The sequence below is a fragment of the Arvicola amphibius genome, chromosome 5 (genome assembly GCF_903992535.2).
Source record: "Arvicola amphibius chromosome 5, mArvAmp1.2, whole genome shotgun sequence".
Classification (NCBI taxonomy): domain Eukaryota; kingdom Metazoa; phylum Chordata; class Mammalia; order Rodentia; family Cricetidae; genus Arvicola; species Arvicola amphibius.
In genome coordinates this window covers 37,435,925-37,453,018 of record NC_052051.1, presented here as the reverse complement: position 1 = coordinate 37,453,018, position 17,094 = coordinate 37,435,925, and positions in this window count along the sequence as shown.

Here is a 17,094-nt window from a genome sequence, read left to right as displayed (position 1 = left end):
GGGGGCAGTGTTTCATTGTTAGAATAAATTGTGATTCTTTAATATAAGAAAAAAGAATTACTTGGATTTTCTAAAACTTCACAATGAAGAATGATTTCTCTTTATTGTGTTTGATTAAGAGAAGCATTGGAGAATTTAGAACCATAGATCTTGATTGGAGTACTAACATACAGATACTGTCCTAAAAAAACATGCTTTTAAAATCAATAAAATACTGATCTGGAAAGGGATTTTAGTGTCATTTTGTAAGGTCTGGAGAATGATCTACTATATCTATGGTTTGATTATGTGTGAGTGAAGTTTACTAAATATATAAAGCTGAAGAAAAGGGTAAGTAGTAAGAGATAGATGGATAGGTAGATAGGTAGGTAGATAGATGGATAGATAGATAGATAGATAGATAGATAGATAGATAGATTGATTGATGGCAAAATACTATCAAATCAGGCATTCAGAACTTCCAACAGAAACTGACTGGGTTTGCTGAGGTGATTGGAACGCTAAGGCTGTCAGCTGGTGCCGGATTGAGCTTTTCTTTCTCACTGTAGTAATTTTTATTATGGGATAAATATTGATAAACTATGTTTGAAATGGTTTACTATTCAGATGTTTTTAAGAACACATTGTTTTCACTCTTCTGTTGTTTACCTGTTCTCTCCTACTTGTCACATAGTCAGGGGAACCAGCCCATCCCCAAGCAAGGAGTCTTGGGGGAGCCCGAGACAACATGCTTGGGTTTAAAAATGGTGTTTGTGAGGAGCAACCTCATTTCTAGAGCCAGCTGCTCAGTGAGCTAAAATGGCACATGACCATTTGTATAATTAATAAATTTATGATTTTATAATTTAAGTCACAAGTGTTCACAGTACATTTATCATGCTTAGAGTTTAAGTGACAATCATTTAAACCGATAATGTTAATAAATATTATGCTTGTATTTGGGAAAGTAAAAGGAAGGTCCTTTAAAACTTCAAAAACATAGTATTACAGATTGAGTATCCTTAGTATCCTTAATCTGAAAACCTGAAACCAAAAATGCTCCAGAATCCAGAATATTCTGTTGGCTGGTAAAATGTCATACATATTTTTTTCTATGAAACTCTTTTTACACAAAATTATTAAACGTATTCTTTAAAATTCACCTCCAGAATACATGAAGTATACATAAGGCATAAATTAATTTTATATTTATTTTTGTCTTATTATCAAGATACTTCATTATATATAAGCAATATTTTAGCATTTGAAAAATTCTAAAAAGTAACACTTCTGTTCTCAATCTTTTCAGATAACCAATGTTCAATCAGTAATAAAAATGAAAGAATTAACAATGCATGCTTTAAATTGAATATCCCAAGACATTATCCTTGGCAATACTAATAAACATGGATAAGATAAAATTATCAATGACTTTATTTTTATAAGGAACTACGTAGAACATTGAGATTCAGAAATTATTGCTAATATCAGAGTTTGATATAATAGGGATAATTATATTTCTAACTAAATAGCCTTTACAAATATGACTGAGGAGGCTTTTGGTAAGGACCAGAATACTATGACTTATAGGACTTACCTAAAGTACCAACTGTTTAAAAAATAGATAGTTGCAACAACCACATCCATCTCATTTACTATTCTCTGAATGCTTTTATGCTTTTATACTACAGGAGACATAGAGAATGTCTATGGAGGCTATCTAGGAATAAATACTTGAAATATTTATTGTCTGATTCTTTATTTTAAAAAAGTCACTGACCTCTAGACTTCAGATGAACAGTACTCAGCACTGCCACCTCTGAATTCTGATCCTGTAGAAAATCGAGAAATTAAGATCATACCATGAGGCTTGTACTCACGGAGAGAAAACCACTCACGAAGAACTGTTTCTTTAAGGAGTTGTATTACAAGTTCATAGTCTTGTTTGACATTTTTATTTTCAGACTTTTCTTGTAAATGTAAAGATGATTTGAAAAATTATCAGTGATTATGCAATTGCATAAAGAATGTTATAATTCTTGTTGCTTTGGAAAGATCACTAACCTGTTGGGGGTAGAAAGGCAAGCAGGCCCCCTACTCTTCTGTGACTTGCCCTTGAATTTCTCTGATAGAACAGACATCAGTAAAATGCTGTGCTCCCAGGACATAGTTCTCGCACATGGCCGAGACAGAGGCTTTAGCCACTGTGTCAACATCTCCAGTTTGTTATTTTCTAGGAAGAGGAAACAAGAACTTTATTATCATTACTTCAAAACCCTCCCACCTGAGAATTGCCACACCAAGTCAGAATCTACCTAAATGGTTCCCATTTATGAGAAAGAGCCAAACCACACATTCGGAGTGTATTATACTTCATTTAACTCTGGAAAGTATGGGGATATCTTAGGAAATTAATGAAACTTTGAAAGTTATATAACAACCTCAGTCATTTAAAACCATAAATATTTATTATTTCATGACGTAGAGGTCTTCGTCTACGAGTATCATTCTCAAACTCTTCCATGCTTCTATGGGACCACATTAAATGACTGCTAAGGGGACACAGAATAAGACCCTCTCCTTAAAATGCTTGTAATTACATTATCTAGCATGCAATACTAAGGTCACTCATTCTATTTTCTTATTATGTGATGATCATAGGTGTGGTAATTGAGATGTATGCATTCATTTTAAAGAACCACTAATAATTATTTAACAACATTTTAAAGAAATGCTTATGAAGGTCCTCATTCCTTTAAAAATCTGATTTTGTTTATTGACTTCTACCCCAGAGTTTGGACAGTCTTGATGTGTGTAGACTATAATACCAGTGAATTTACATTTTAAGTGGAGCTGTGCTTGCATTATTGCTGTTCAATTTATATCTGGGTTGATCTTTTACATTAGTTTCTGAAAATTCTGCTTAAAAATCTATGGCCTGACTGTTGTATATTGTCAAGAGACAAACAGGGCCTGTGCTTATACTTGGATGAAAGATATAACATAAGTGTTTTAGATATCTACATATCCTCTTCATCAAAAGCATGGCTAATGTATGAATATGTGTGATTCTATGAAAATTATGCCCAAAAGGAGCATTTCTAAATGGAAAAAAGGAGGCAACCAGGGTGCCAGAACATGACATGGCTGAGTACCTATGATACAGGATTATGGAAAACTCTGGAACATAGCCAAGGGCATTTTGAGGTAGAAAAGGGAGCAGTAATTTCTGAATAACTGCTCACCAAGCTGATGGATTTAGCCACAGTGGTCCCTATGGCCTTATAGGACATGAGTCATGATCATAAAGCTGCATGAATAATACTTGCTGTGTGGGGAGAGGTAATGATTTTCTATTCAAGGAAAATTTTACCTTTAGCTCACTTCAACTATATTGTGTTGAATACACAAAGCATTGATATTATAACTAAGAAATAGAGGTTTGTGATTAGAAGTAGGACAGTTTAATTTTTCATGTACTTATGTGGTTTTATATGCCACTTGAAAAGCAAGAGACATTTTGTTTCCTTCACAGGAGAAAAGAACATAATAGTTTTACAATTACCAAGAGTAGGTTTGGAGAACCTGGACAAATCATTCTGTTCCTTAATCCAGACCCACTGCAGGCATGTCAAAGGCAAAAGCTGAATGACGGTGGTATAAGAAATTGAAACAGAAAGCAGCTAATGCTGCTTTGCAAATATTAAGAAGGATTAAAATACAATTTGAAAGCAGAATTGACCAACAGGATAAATTGGTAAGATATATGGGATTCTTCTTAGTTCAGAATATAGAGAGATTAAATGCAACAGACAATATATGAGCAGACAGTGGACATAATACACCAGACAGCATAGATCTTTATTCACATATTGCCATAAGGTTGTTTTCCAGATTCACATGTTATTATTGAAGAAACTATAATGAACATTAGCAATTGGGCACGTCAATATTTTGTTCCCAAATGTCACCAGCAGTTACAAATAAACCATTTCAACCATAGTTTTTGTGGACACTATTCTTATTGCCACAGAAGGTTGAAATACATGCATTGTATATTGTAATCTGAGTTACTAAGTAAACCCAAAAGCCTAAGAATATTTTAACTGGTGTGTATGTTACACAATGTACAAGTCAATGCATGTCAAGACATATAAGTGGTCATGCATGTTATTTTCATTTGTAGGTTGTTATAAAGGTGGGAGGATACTCTGGATGTAGAGACCATCTTTGGTAAAGTAGTTGTTAACATCAGCAGTTGACAGTAATTCATGAAGTGTTAGAAAAATAAAACATTATGCATATTGATCAACTATTATGTGCCAGGTAAGTGCTAAGTGAAACTTATCACAATGTCAATAATTAGAGATAACTATTGCATATTCTACTGTTCCGGAGATAAGAAGACAGACTGAAAACTTAATAATGGAGCTGACAGATATACTAATCTCTGACACATATATATGTAAAATATCCATACACATAAAATGAAAATAAATATTTTTAAATAGCAACCCAACAGTCTTTGATTGGATTTAAGGTCTACTCCACAAGATGAAACCTATACATAGCACCCTGTCAGAGACAAGAATTTGTGGCTAGCTAGGTGGGTCATAGACTCTAGGTGAGAACCTACTACTATTATTCTATGGACATATTACTAAACGGTCATGGTATTAAAATGACTCATAAAGACATGTACTCAGGACCTGTGCATGAAAGGTAACCACTCTAACAGCCCAATCCCTGACTTGTACCTCAGCTTGTATGTCTTTTATTATTAGATATTAATAGTCTTTGTATCATATCAAAGTGCATTGTTGATTTAAGCCATTATAATTTTTTGCAAATATTTGTACTCTCTCTCTTACCATTTCATTCCTTTGTGTATATTTTGACAATGACATTTTTAATTTTAGTGAATCCATGCATAGTATTTATTTAAGTATGTATATGAGTGCATATATTGTTTGAATCTGTCTATCAGATCTGCCTCAGGAACATTCTCTTTATGGTTAGTGCATCATGTTTAAGTGCATTTTCCACACAGTTACATGAATACATCCTCTCAAAATGCCTCCTAGGACCTTTGTTGGTCTACACTTTATATTTTGTCCTATGACTGTGATCAGTTCATGGGATATTTTCTTTGGATGTTAGAGAGAAAAATTAATATTTTTTCTATATGGAAATTTAATTAGCTTAATATAATAATTGAACAAATATTTTTAACTCATTTTTAATTGACTCAACACAAACAGAATAAACTTTACACACTAGTCTACAATGGCACCTTAGTCACAAGTCCTAAGAGTTACCTCTTAATTTTAACTTCTGTTGGACTGACCCATTTATCTCTTCCTGGCTATCCTACTCTGTCTTCTTGATGTTTTCTCTTGATAAGCAGAAGAGTACTACAGCATGTCAAGGCTGAGTCTCAACTCTTTGGTCGACTGTGCCTTCCAAACACTTTCCCATTCTTATATAATTGTATTATCGTCTTGATCAATTCCACAACAAAACACTCTGACCGATTTAAGTGTATTGGGTTGGACTCACATGTTAATGTCAGGATAAAAATCTCCTATTATACTGCAAGTCTCTCAACATAACAAAATTGTGACTTATCATTTGAAAATAATTTTTAGTTTTAAAAAGGATTTCAGCTTAACAGATTTGTACTAATGAAATATTGTATTGTTTTATTGACCTATACATTTTTCTCCCGTCCCCTTCCTGTGATCTTATCTTCTTCTCCTTTTTCTGTAGATTCATGTATGTCTTTCTTAGGGTTCTTTTGGTTGTCTAGGTTCTCTGGGGTTGTGAACTGCAAACTGGTTTTATTTTTCTTTGCTTTATGTCTAAAAGCCTATTATGAGTGAGTATATATTTTATTTGTCTTTCTGGGTCTGGGTTACCTCACTTAATATGGTGTTTTCTAAATCCATTGATTTGTCTGCAAATTTTAAGATGTCATTATTTTTTACCATTGTGTAGTATTACTCCATTTTATAAATATATTACATTTTCCATTATTATATATATCCATTATATATCCATTCTTTGGTTTAGGGGCATCTAGGTTGTTTCCAGGTTTTGGCTATTATGAATAATGCTGCCATGAGACTATGCATAGTTGAGCACATGTCTTTCTGGTATGATTGAGCATCTGCAGTGATGGTTCACTTGTAATTTAATAAAGAAAACTTGCCTGAAGATCAGATTATAAAATAGCCCCACTGGTCAGCCTTTCAGACCAGACAGTGGTAACACACACAACTTTAATCCCAGTAACCACACTAGTTGCCATAGAAACTAGGCAGTGCTTGTCTTTAATCCCAGTGGTGCATGCCTTTAATCCTAGCTTTAGGGAGGAATATGAAATGGGAGGAGACAGCTCACAGTCTGTCTCATTCTGAGATTCATGGAGGTAGGATAGCCATTTTCAGACTGAGGTCAAGGTAAGAACCAGAAGAAGCTGCTGTGCTTTTTGGATCTTCAGGTTGAACCCCAATTTCTCTCTCTGACTTTTTATTAATGATGCTTCAAACATCCTTTGGATATACACCCAAAAGTGGTATTGTTGGGTCTTGAAGTAGATTGCTTCTTAATTTTCTGAGAGTTGTCTTACTAATTACCAAAGCTGCTATATAAGTTTGCACTACCACCAGCTATGGAGAAGTCTTCCTCTTACCCCACATCCTCTCCAGCATAAACTGTATTGTATTTTTGGTCTTTGCCATTCTGATAGGTGTAAGATGGAATCTTAGAGTTGTTTTGATTTGCATTTCTCTGATAGCAACGGATGTCGAGCATTTCCTTAAGAGTCTTTATTGTACTAAGGAAATTTTTTTTATATGAGTGTACAAAACAATGGATTTTATGCCATTTTGTGCCACATATATCATGAACCTTTCAATATATTTGGCTCTCTCATCCTCTCCTTTGTCCCCTCTCACTTCTGTGGGTCCCTGTCCTGTTCCTAAATAGTGTACATTCTGTTTTCATGTCATATACACCTTTTGTTCCCGACTCCTATCTCCAATGAGACCCTCCTTCTCCCATGTACATTTTCTTTCTACTTTTATGTGTATATATGTGTGTATTTCACAGCTATATTTAAATCTAGATTACACATAAGAGAGAAATCATCTAAATATATAATATTTGTCTGAGTGACTTATTTTGTTTAACATGATAATCTCCAGCTACATCCATTTTTAAATTATGGTACAATTTTATCTTTTTTTTGGCTAAGTAATACTTCATTTTCTATATATACCACATTTCCTCTATCCATTCATCTGTTAATGGACATCCAGGCTGTTTCCAGGGACGTACCGACTTAGGGTCCTTCATATACTATTGTAATTCTATGTTTAATGTTTTAGGAACATCAATACTGATTATTTTCACAAAGATTGCACTGGTTTTAATTCCCTTCAGCAACATATAAGCATTCTTCTTCTCCTCACTCTCATTAACATTTATAATTGTTTTCTCTTCCTGATTTAGTCATTTTGATTGGGGTAATTTGGAATTCTGTGTGGTTTTAACCTGTATTCTCTTATGTGTAATGGCACTGAAGACGTCTTTCAAATATTTAGTGGCCACTTGTGTTTCTACTATTTTTTATCATCTACTCTTTGATATTATTTGCTTTTAACTTAATAACAATTCTGTAAATATACAGAAAGTATTTTTAATTAGTCACACTCTATTACTTTCTCTTGTCCCCCTCTTTTTCCACTTAAAACCTTCTTTCCAGCTAGTCCTACTTCCTTACTTGTTTGTGTGTGATCCACTGGGTTTATAATTAGTACTGCTTACACGATCATGGATGGATGAAGGCTGTTTGTTCAATTTGTTTTCCCACGTATTGGCTAGATGAGTTTGGTTTTCTGTGAGGTGTTTTCAAATGTCGTTCAATCATATTTTAGTTATTAATCTGCACTCAGACATAGTTGACAAACATTTTCTCCCATTCTGTACGTTGTCTCTGATTATTTCTTTCATTGTGCAGATTTTCAGTTCATGCAATTCTGTCAACTGTTGCTATTATTTCCTGAGCAATTCGAGTCCTGTTCAGACGATGAAGATGTTTTGAGAATCTTTCTCTAGATTTTAATAGACATGTTCTTTTCATGCCATTATACGCAGTACCCACTTATTTACTTATTTTTCTTTTCTTTGTGACAGAGTCTTATTATGTTGACCAGGATGATGACAAACTCTTGAGCTTAAACAATACTCCTGCCTCAGCCTTCTGAGCTTCAGGTCCCTAACTAACCTAGCTGTTACAAATATCTCCCTTCTGCCGGGCGATGGTGGCGCACTCCTTTAATCCCAGCACTTGGGAGGCAGAGGCAGGCAGATCTCTATGAGTTCAAGACCAGCATGGTCTACAGAGCTAGTTCCAGGACAGGCTCCAAAGCCACAGAGAAACCCTGTTTCGAAAATCCAAAAAAAAAAAAAAAAAAAACCAAATATCTCCCTTCAAAGTGTTCAAATATCAGTGCTTAAGAATTTGTTAAAAACAAGGAACCTATAGTTTTAAATAACAAAAACTGATGTACGTGTTTGAATAACAAATATTTTATGTGTATGTTCAATAAGTTTTAAGCATTTAGGGAGTATAAATGATATTTAGAAAAGTTCAATTAATATGTCCACAATGGGGAGAAATATGTGTTGGGAATTATTGAGGATCATTAATATTTAAACAAAAGATAACAATGAAAAAATCATTCGCTATAGTATCTAGTAGGCTTGTTATATCAAGTTGTTAATTTTATATTTTCTGAAAGAAACATTTTTTACAAAGTATGAGTTTTATTTCTTCCTTCTAATCTGTCCCCTTTAAAAAGCCAACATTTTTTTGCTACCGCACTGGCCAGACTTCCCAGTGCAATGATGATTAGAAGTTATAATAGCAGGTGTCTTTCCCAATATCATAGGAAATGATTGCCTAGGCACCATTAGATTAAAATGTTCCCTTCTATTCTAGCTGTCTATGAGTCTTAATATGAATATTGAATTTTGCCAAATGCTCTCTCAGCATCTTCTGAGACTCCTTGTCCTTTGCTCTTTCTCTATGGGAATTATATTGTTTCAGCTTTTAAAATGCATCACCCATAGATTCTTGAAACATCCCCCACTTTATCAAGATGTGCCACTATTCTTTTTGTATAAAACTGGGTTTAAATTATTATTAGTTTAAATTATTATTATTACTTATGTTTACTTCAATGTTCATGACAGAAATTGACCTATAATTTCCCGTTTTTTATTGTCCTTATTAGGTTTTAATGCCAAGGATTAAAGAAAAAAAGAGGGAAAATAAATTTCTTCTCTGTAAATTATTTGTGACATTGTGTGTAAGATTAATTTCATTTTTTTAGACTCCAGATAAAAATCATAGACGAATCACTCTTGGGGATGGAGCTTTCATTGTTGAAAATTATTTTATACTAGATCTCTGATCTCCATCAGAATTGTTGCATCTTCTACTTTCTGTCAGATATGGCTAGATTTTTATAGTCTATACACTGAATGTGTTTTAGTTTTGAATAAAGATTTTTATTATATTCTCTGATTATCTTTTGTTGACAGTACTGCTCCAGTTTCCCGTCTATATCCTGGTACTTTGTGGCCCTTCCTTTACTGCTTAGTCTGTTAAGCCAAAGGTTAATGAATTTCATCACTCTTTATACAAAACACATAAAACAACAACAGCAATGAAACTAGCAGGTATTGGTTTATTGATCCCAAGTATTTTACATTTACTCTGCATTTAATAATTTTTCCTGAACATTTGCTATGCTCTCCCTTCTGTTTAATCGGTTTGCTACTCTTTCTCTACCTTTTCAGATGGATACTTAGGCAATTCGTTTCAAGTTTTTCTTCTCTTATGTATAAATTTCTATTTATCATAGATTGAACTACATTCCTGAGACAGTGGATGTATCTTATGGGTCTTAATTTCAGATTTATCTCTTTTTATTTACTCATGAGTAATGGGAGGTGTATTTATTTATTTCTACACATAGGAGTATTTCCTTTAAGCATTTGGTCTTTTTCTATGTCTACACTTGTAAGAGAATATACCATTTATAATTTTAACCCTATAAAATTTCAGATGATTCATTTGTATAAATGTGTATTGTATACTTAAGAATAATGGTTAATTTTTTTTCCTGCAGCACACACCCCAACTAGCACTAATATGTAAGTTATAAATCACACTTGCTCTATTCATTTACCAGTGAACTGCATATGAAGCCCTCCCATGGGTAGGACTGGTCCATTTTCCTTTTAGTTCTTCCATGCCATGCTTTTCACGTCTTGAGGCTACATTGCCAGGTACCACCTCATAACTCATATGTGTGAGTTATAAGCTTATGGGATTTTCAGAGGATAAAATCCATAAATCACCAAAACCAGAAATGTGAGAAACTATACTAGTCTATGTACTAACTATGGTTTCAAACTGGTTGGAAAAACTAACACACTCATATGAACCTTGACTTTCCCACTTATGGATCTCAATGACTTTGTCATTCTTGTCATCTCCCAAGGTCTCACTCCACCTTCAGTCAGTATTTTCACTGAGGGGTCACATGTACAATTCTGTGTTTTACATACAGAACTTGGGAACTTGCTTAAATCATTATACAGAGAACTGCTATAAATCTACATGTAATTTTTGTTTTAAAGTCCTTTCTTGAAGTTTTTCTTTTTTTCCCCTTTTTTTTGCTTTAAAATTTTATTATTTATTTATCTTATATCACAGCGGCATTTACCCTGATTCCTCTGTCAGGAGTCCCACAAGAAGATCAAACTACACAACTATATCATAGATTAAAAGGACGTTAATCAGTCCCATGAAGGATCCCTAGTTGTCTGTTCAGTCTCCTTGAGCTCCTATTAGGCCAGGTTAATTGATTATTTGGATTTTCTTGTTATGTCCTTGACCCCTCTGGTTCCTACCCTCCTCTCTCCTCCTCTTATGCAGGATTTCCTGAGCTCTGCCTAATGTTCATCTGTGGGTCTCTACATCTGTTCCCATCAGTTGCTAGATGAAGCCTTTCTGATGACAACTGGACTAGACACCAATCTATGAATAACAGCAGAGTGTCACCAGGAATACTTACATTGGTACTTTTCCTCCATTCATGTTTGTTTCTATCCTAGGTCTCTGGGTCATACAACCTGTGAGTCCTGGTGCTTGAGGTAGTGTCATGGGTGGGGTTACTCTCCTAGCATGGGTTTTAGACTAGACCAGTCATTGGTTGGCCACTCCCTCAATCTCTAGGCCAGCCTTACTTAGAACATCTCATAGGCAGGATAGACTGTAGGCTGAAGGTTATATGGCTGCCTGGTTTCTCTCTCCCTCCACTTGAAGTCTTGCCTGGTCACAGGAGACGGCCAGTTCAGGCTATGTATCTGCTATTGCTAGGAGTCTTAGTTAAGGTAGATTGTAGATTCGCAGGAGACTCTATGGTACCAGGTTTTTACCTGTCCCAGAAATGCCCCTCCTTATAGTAGTCTCTTTCAGAACTCTTCCCCCTTTCTTCCCCACTCAACCTTATCACTCATGTTTGATTTTTTAAATTCATTTAATTCATATAACACTGGTCATATTTTAGCCAGGATTTGCCTCATCTCCTACCTGTATTTTCACATAATTTTCATTGACATAATTATTGGAAATACAATTAGATAATTAGTATATGGGAAAAGAATGAAACCTGAATAAAAGAAACATATCCTTTAGCATCAGTGGAAATTAGTTCAACAAGTAGGAATCTATTGAGGTCTGTCTTTCTCCTATTTGCTTTCCCCACCCATCTCCATAATTTTGTATTTTAATTTCCTTATCCCAGTCACAGTATGGAAGACCTGAGTATAGCAGTCATATAACATCTTCTTGAACTAAAGGCAAATGAGAAGGAGATCTAGGGAACCCTCTGCTTCCTTGTTGCCTAGAATAAATCAGATAGACATTTCTGAAGACAAAAGATGGATGATTTCTCCTCATAACTAAGTCCTAGCTAGATCAAAGAACTCTGGAATTCTAAAATGTCAGACCAGGAAATTATGTCAAAGAAAACAAAATAAAAACAAAAGTAAAAGCAAAAATAAAATAGTTTTATTCCAGATGAGAATTTGGAGAAGATGGCGCTAAAGCTTGTCAGTTTGCTGTGAACCCTGGTATGAGCCTTAAACTAAAATAGGAAGAACTGAGCAAGAGGGTGAGAGAGCAGGGGTGAGAGAAACAGGGGTGAGTGGAGCAGGGGTGACTGAGAAAGGGGTGAGAGAAGCAGGGTGAGAGGAGCAGGGATGCGAGGAGCAGGGGTGAGAGGCACAGGGGTGAGAGGTGCAAGAGTGACAGGAGCAAGGGTGACAGGAGCAGGGCTGAGACGAGCTAAGGATGAAGGGTGCAGGGGTGAGAAGAGCTAAGGATGAGAGGACTACGCACTTGAGGAATCTGTAAACTTAAACCTGGTTGATATTACTTCAGTTTTGATTTTAAAGGTGAGCCCCTGAGAAGAACCCATCATTGGATCTGATAACCTGATTCTCTCATGCAGTGATATTTTGTTTGGGGTCTAACAAATAAAGCTTTCCTGAAGATCAGAGTGTGGAACAAATCCACTGGTTAGACATAGAGGCCAGGCAGAGGTGGCACACACCTTTAATTCCAGCACTCAGGAGACAGAGGAGGACAGATCTCTGTGATTTCAAGGCCACCCTGGGTTACATGGGATTGATCCAGTTTAAAAGAGAAACATGGCCAAGCAGTGATGGATCAGACCTTTAATATCAGTACTTGTACTCACATGCCTTTAATCCCAGAACTAGGGAGGTGCAGACAGGAAGGGATATGGCTATGCAGAGAGAGTAATATAAAGCAGGAGGAGACAAGAGCTCAGAAAATTTAGTCTGAGATTTCGTAGAGATGGCATTCAGTCTGAGGACTTGTAGAGACAGATACACCGTTCAGTCTGAGGATTGTGTAGAGGTAAGAACTAGTAGAGCTGGCTGCTCTGCTTCTCTGATCTTTCAACTTTTACTCGCTAATACCCAACTCTGCGTTTTTATTATTAAAACCAATTAGAATTCACACCACACTCTCAAGAAAATTGTTCCTTCTTGGGGCTGGTCTCATCCTGGGGGATTTGTCTATGTGCTATTATCTTTCTGAAACGTAAGCTAACTGAAGGTTTAGGACAATGACTAGAGACTTTCTGGTGACTATTATGGGGTCTGAATTAAGACGCTAAATGTTGACAGTAAAATATTTCAGTTGCTCTTACCTTTGTTTCTTCCATTTTGAACATAAGAAACATAGATTAGGTATCACTGGCTTTCAGACAGGTCTTTGAGAATTCAGTGTAATTATATGTTGCCGGAGACATGGCTCAGTAGTTAAGAGCACTGATTGCACTTACAGAGGAACCAAGTTTGATTCCCAGCACCCACATGGAAGCTAACAATGTCTGTAACTCCTGTTCCAGAGGGCCAGAGGTATCCAGTGTCTTTTTCTGGCATCATCAGGCAATACAGGTACATAGTGCATGGACATACACGCGAGCAAAAACTCTCATACACATAAAATAAAAATAAGCGAATTCATTTTTCAAAATTTTAGTATGCCTACATACACAGTTAAGCAGGAGTCTCATCCTTCAAAAAAGAAGTATGAAAAATAAAGGCAGAGATTACAGACATTTATCCCTCTTTTAGCTACCTTGTGAGGCTGAGGAGGAATACCTTTTAGCGAAGGCAGTTCTGAGTATCTGTTATACAAATTCTGTACCAGGGTCTAGAGTTTAAAATCCCCATAGAAAATGTCATGCTGGGAGGAAAAATGCTCCAATTCAAGAGCAGAGGTTCCTAGCCCCAGTGCAAAGGCTCATCTCAGAAGAGGGAAGTTATTCCCCAGTACAGATAACAGCCTCACACGTACATCTGCACATACATATGGACTTGCTTCTATTGCATCCTCTGGGTTAGTTTTTAATGAGTAGGATAATAGCCAAGAGGGAATTTCTACTTCTCCAGTTTTGACTAAGACTATAAGCAAATTCATATTCCTATATAAAGATCTAGCTGACTGTCTGTCTGTCTGTCTGTCTGTCTGTCTGTGTGTCTGTCTGTCTATCTCCTAACTACAATCATTTTCTTCTAAAACAAGTAGGCATTTGAACCTAGATTTAGGCTTAATAATCAGAGGAATCAGCAAAATTTGGAAAAACAAAATTGACCCCTTAAAGCCACTTTGATCTTCTGTTTTGTGAGCTGCTCTAAGAAAGCACACCCTTCTCCTCACCCCAACAGTATCAACAGTAGAGTAAGAAAAAAATCCATGTAATTTAGTTTGCTAAAAAAAAAAATGATTTTATTGGGGTTAATTATACGAGTATAGATGAAGGTTACCTGCAGAATCATGGGCACATTGGTCTCAACTGGCTGTAGCTGGTCTTGTTTCTTTACTGTAAATTCTTAGAGCAACAAGGAGGATCCTAGATAAGCATAGGAAAATAAAAAGAAGCAGAATGCACAGTTGGTAAGGCTGATAGAAGAACTGCATTGCTGTTCACCCGCTGTGCACTATGCCCTTATTTCCCTGTGCTTATCAACTATACCTCACTGCCACTCTATAATTTACTCATCTTTCCTGAAAGTGCTGTAGAAGCTGGGATTGTTTTAGGCATGTCCATAGGAACTGGCCATTCCCTATACATCTATCTGTGATGGTTATATAAAGTATGTATGTTGATAAATTTCTGATTGTTTTATTTGTCTTGTTAATATGTCTGCCTCAAAGGATCTCTTCTAGCCAAGAGATCAAGAGAGTGAAAGAAAATTTTTTCTTCCCCAACAGTGACTAGCATGGAATTTTAAATTCATTCTTTTCCTTCCCCATGAGTGTAATCATTTTGGTCTATGAAACAAATTGACAGATAAATTGGAAAGCTATTAAATTTTAGAAACACAAAAGCTGCATTCAGACTAGGACTCTAAAAGGAAGGGCAAGATGGCTGAATCTTACAGAGAGCTGAGAAAGCACAATGGAGCGTGGGCGTTGATGTGTGTGTGGTAGGCTGAGGAAGAAGCCTTAGGAGATAGATTTTAGTGGGGAGATTCTCCTTGGCAGATCCAGTTCCCAGGTGAGAGTGAACTAGAGTACTGTGTCTGGGTCTGGGCCAGGTGGTAGGCTCCCGATCACTTCCTCCTGTGAGAAGCTCTTTTCTAAGCAAATATGATGTGAGACAGAAGAGCCTGCCCATATCCACTGATGCTTCACTTCTCCATTGTGGATTTCCTTTATACATTCACATTTCTTTAGCAAGTAGGCAGAGCCATTCTCCTATCTGTAATCTCCTGCAGTTTCCCTGAATAACAAATTCTAAGCATGACAAAGAACTAGGTTTGGGGTAGGATAATCTCTCCCTCACCCACCGTACCCATCTCCCATCAGCGGCACTGGGTGACTTATACCCTCTTTTAATTATTTGCTGGGACCTATATTACCTCACTTCAACCAGGAGTTAAATATTAGCTTTATGGTTAATACGTGGCAAGCACCTTTGGTGCAATAGCAGATAGGACACAATCCAACCAGGACCAGGCGAGCAGAGCTGCAGCTGGCAGTGTGGGGTGGCCTGCCAGTTACTGGTGAGTATGAGAAGCATCAAGCTGAGTGCAGAACTGCAAGATGTCTTAATATAAGTGTGTGTCAGTACTGACAGATAACATGAAAATAATCTGACCTGCTAAAGAGTCAGGAATCGTCAGAGCAGTAGAACAACATTCCAGCATGGAAAGAAAAGTGATTTTAATGAAACTGCCCCCTCCCCTCGCGCATACACCATCCGGATAGGGGCTGACATTTGCACATTGCCACTGGGCCCATTTATTTATATATATACGTCTGGCCTTAATGCTTCTAAATCCGAGAACCTTGAAAAAAATCCTGGGAGTAAGCTCACATTGCTTTGTGACAAACCATCTTACTTATCTTTAAATCACAGCACGCTGAAGAATACCTGGACCACATTTAGGAACCAAATTGAGGCCAGAGAAATAGTTCAATAGATGCTTTAAAGGGCTGTGAGTTTACAGAGTTGTTTCCTGATTAGTACTGGAAAAGCGGATTTATTATAATTAATATGTGATGTCACAAACATATCAAGTCATACAATAGTTTCCTCTTAACCTTCAGAAACCCATAATAATAAGAGGTGCTAACGGGGAATAAAACTGACTGGGCCCATAACTGCTAGGTACAGACCTGAAAGAGGATGCTCAGAGTATCAAAGACCTCACTACTATCTAGTGGCGTTTTTTATAGATCTGATAATTTCTCGAAGGAGTTTTTCTGGGACAAGCTTGGATGTGAATTCAGGTCACATAACTGAGTGGACATGGTTATGCCATAAAATTGGAAGAATGGAACACCCTGTTAATCGGTATGGGGTAGCACCTTGCCAATTATTGAAGAACTCGCTTTAAGGTTTTTAAAGACGTATTTGGACTTGTTAGTTAATGTAGAGGCAACTCACAAGTGATAATATTTGCTTAAGCTCTCCACAGCAAAACCCAAGTCCTATCCACAGACACAAAGAAGGCATCTGTATGCTAAAGTCACATACTCTCTCGCTCTCTGTTAGATAAGTCAGGCAGCAAAGGCTCCTTCAGAATTGTGTGACCTTAGAAGACTCTGGAACATCCACAGTCTGGAGAGGAATAACCGGATTTACACGTACTGATGGGAAAGAGCCACTCAACACCTGGTGATAGCACCGCATTCAATCAAGGGAAATTAAATTCTAACAGGATTAAAGGAGTCAGCAGCTAATACATGGGAGCATGATTTCCCCCAAGCCTAAATGCACACTGAAAGCCCATTTCCTACAGGCAAAGCTGCTAAGGACATGGCATAATGCATTAAGGAAAGAGGTAGTTAAAATATCTACAGAAAGCCTAGCATTATGTTTTGCTGTGGCCACACAGATCAGCTTTTTAATCTTGTAAGATTTATTGCCACATTTTCTAACAATGAATATAAAAACATTCATCAATATGTGCTGTGGAAACAACCTAAGC